The following is a 3,909-nucleotide window of genomic DNA, read 5'->3' as shown; positions in this document are numbered from 1 at the left end:
TATAGGCCGCGGCCTAAATGCACGGTGTAACCGTAGCCAAAGACACCTATCGTCTAGGTCGCGGACTAAGCGCACGGTGTAAACGTAGCCACTGTCTGTTCAGGCCCCTATCAGGATTCTACATTAAGACCTGATTTTACACTGGGGATAGCCTGCTATGGATCTTTAAAGGCCTCTAGCAGGCTATCCTTAATGCATAGTCAGGTTCTGATAAAGAATTCTGATATAAGAATCAGATCAGGTCGAACCTATTCAAGTCGACACAAATATCATTCTATCTTTGTCATTCAGAGAGTAATAAAAAACTTGTGTTGACTGTACCATCAAATAGAAAGCACTTAATATTGGCTACGTTTACACCGTGCGCTTAGTTCGCGACCTATACGATAGGTGTCTTTGTTTAATATACAGGATAAACAAGGACATCTATTGTATAGGCCGCGACCTAAATACACGGTGTAAACGTAGCCATTACTCCTATTAATCTTATTGTAGACGGCCCATTATGGCAAAATGTATATACAATTACTCACCAGTCGCGATGTAAACGAGCTGTTACCCTTGCCACTCAAACTCCTGATATACTCCTGTGCATCCTGATATATCTTGTGTTCCCTTCTGTCTTTCGTTCCTCGTCACTCCATTACTTATACAGGATATTCCACGCTCGTCGTTCACTGCCGCTTGGAAGAAAATCGCAGGAAAACGTGGCTAATTGCACTCGCGAGCGCGTCCGGCAAGTTACCCATTGTTTTAGGTTTGTTCACGTCGCATACTCCAACATGTTCTTTGAACGAGTGTCCAACTTTGACACTCGAAATTCGCGACAAGAACGACAGTCACTCATCGCGACACTTTCGATACTCGATCACAAGTTCGTTCACGATTGGAGAAACGTGAAGTGGTAGCCGAGACGTTTGGGTCCGACGTTCGATCTGACCATCTGAGATCTCGTAACTCGTTTTGCGGCAACGCGAAGTTAGCAACTTACTACGCGAGTCGAGTAAAAAATAGACACGCGCGCGACATGCACTCAAATCGAAATTGAAGTTTGATGCTTAATTATTGCGACGTGCTCGAACATGATAATATATAAATAGACAATGAGTAAAATATTAATTAATTTATTTATACCTTATTTGATCGTATAACAATTTATTACAATTTTAATTGGTATTTTAATTAATTGCGCTGCGCGGTTATGTGACGATAGTTAATTATTAGTTGTTAAAACGAGTACTTTATATTATAATACAAGGTGTGACTGAAATAACGTCCACTAATCATACAGTGCTATTCCTAATAAAAAACTGAGACGAAAAGTCCTCTATATACCATTTTGCAATTTTCGTAATATTTTTTTTTAGTTGACCCAATGAGCAAAATGTCTAAAATCGACGTATAAGACAGCTTTAAGATATCTTTAAGAGTATTTTAAGAAAAATCTTCGAAATATTTCACATAGAACACGGAAAGATGTCTCAAAATTGTCCTATACATCGATTTTATCCGTTTATTCGGCAATATTTAGGAATTAATATCTCGTTAACTATTTTGCGAAAATTGCAAAATGGTAGAGGACTTTTCGACTTAGTTTTTTATTAGGAATAGCCCTGTATGATTAGTGGGCGTTATTTCAGTATTACACCCTGTATTTTATGTGGTAACGTGATATTTTTGTGATAAATTCTTCAACGACCGGATAATGGACTCGTTTGTTTACTTTTTTGCTTGCTTGCCGCTTCGTTCGTCGCCAGCGTTTGTTTGTGCTTTGACTCCACAGTGTCACCTGACGTCAGCCGCGCAACGCAACGCGCCGCGTCATGTCGTGTCGCGTTTAGTCCCGAAATCTCGATGTGATCGTTCCCGCGGATTTTTTTCGTGAATTCCGCACGCGAGAAGCGTGCGTGAGTCAACGCATCAGACGTGTCGAGAAAATCGAGAACGAATAAATCGTAGAGAGAAGATCTAACCTTCGATTGAGTCATCGCAGTTTGTTCGTCGACGGATTCTCGGGATCTCAGTGGTTCGTATCTCTTAAGCCTTGTATCCACAATGCTAGAAATCAGTCTGAGATCTCGGGTGGAGAAATAATTGACCGATCTCGTATTGGTCGTGTCACCGAATTATTCAAATGTAATTTATTAATTTTTCTGTCCCAGATCTCGGACCGATTTCTATAAGCATCGTGGACACGAGGCTTTGAAAAAATTAAGTTTTTACGTTACGCTTTTATTTACAGAAAATCATTCTAACAAAGAAATTTAATTATTACTTCTGCAGTGCTTTTATGTAGAATTAGTAAAAGATTGTTTACTTTTGATTATTACAACATTTGCAAGTAAAAAATAGTGATTACTCCACTGCACTGTCTTAATCTTATTCGTAAAAATTACTAGAACTCTCTTTCTCGCTTTTGACAAACATATACCTATCTCACTTTAAGTTTCAAAAGTATACACAGTTCAGCCACAGAAAACAGATCTCTTCTTTGCCTATTGTTATATTGTTAACATGGTAAAAATAATGTTTACATTATTTACTTTTGCCTAAATTCTAAGCAGAATCGTAAGACTCGTAACATATTCCTGTAAGACTTGTAAGAATTTTTAAGCGCTTATATTTTTATACAATATTTTTACAGACAGCTTCTTACTAGCTATAAAATTTATAAGAAATTGTAGATATTTACGAATATAAATCGTATGTCTTACGGTACATACGCATAAAATTAGAATACTAGTCATAAATTCTTATACAAGTTTTACGAGAACACGTTACGATTCTACTTAGAATTGACTCATTTATCATTGCGCCACGTAAAAAAATGTAACAATTATTTAAAAATTTTTTTTTCACACGTAAAAGTATTTGATATTTTATCGGTTTTATCGTGATGCATGCGTATTTTCAGGAGGGATTTGTGCAATTTCAATCGGATGAAATTTCGCGGAGCAACGACAGCCGTGAGCCCACTCACGAAGGAAAAAAACAACTTTGGTCGTTGGGGGACGAAGATGCGAAATATCCCGCGGCGATAAGTCCGACTTGAGTTCGAAAGTTTCTCGTGAAAACTCATTTCCGCTGGGACGATGGGATGCCTAAGGGGTTCGTGGCCCCTACGAAAAATAGGAGCAAGGAAGAAAAGAGAACGAGCGAGGAAACTTTGCGCGCGTGAGAAACGGATACATCTGCATCTGGCAACGTTCTTTTAACGAACTATGTAAGTATCATACACTAAATCGCGCACAATGCTCTTTGCGATATCTGAAACATAATTTTTATCTGTAAAGTAATTTAGTCTTATTATATAAGTCAGCTTTTACTATTTTTAGAGGAGGCAATGTTCTTTATCATTTACGTAGAGTTAAGATAAGAAATCTCTCTTAAGGATTGAGATATAGGATTATATAAGGAGAGAAATAGATGTTAGCAAATATTCTAAAAACAAATAAAATGAGATATAATAGTTCGAGGTGAATTATAGAAAATCTGTATGTATATTAACTCTATTTTTTTAAATATGTATATGGATCCATGTGTGTGTGTGTGTGTGTGTGTGTGTGTGTGTTCTACTTCTCTCCCTTAACGACGTGTACAGCTTTTTTTCAGCAAAAAAAAACTGTTCAACGATAAATGTCACGATACTAAAACATTAAGATACAGTGAGTGCAAAAAGTATTCGTACAAGGAATTTTTTTTATAAAAAAAGTCTTATTTTGTAGAGAGAAAATAAACATTAATTAGCAATTTTATACAATGAATACATTCTGTTCTAACATAAACAAACGCGCTTCGCATGTATTCCTGATTTTAGAAGTTAAATTCTTGATTATACGAATACTTTTAAGAAACACACAATCTCTTTTATTCTTTATGAAAAAATCGTTAATTACCCAACAAGAAATG

This window comes from Mycetomoellerius zeteki, unplaced genomic scaffold, assembly GCF_001594055.1.
Source record: "Mycetomoellerius zeteki isolate Tzet28-1 unplaced genomic scaffold, Tzet1.0 scaffold145, whole genome shotgun sequence".
Lineage (NCBI taxonomy): Eukaryota > Metazoa > Arthropoda > Insecta > Hymenoptera > Formicidae > Mycetomoellerius > Mycetomoellerius zeteki.
This window is presented reverse-complemented; position numbering follows the sequence as displayed.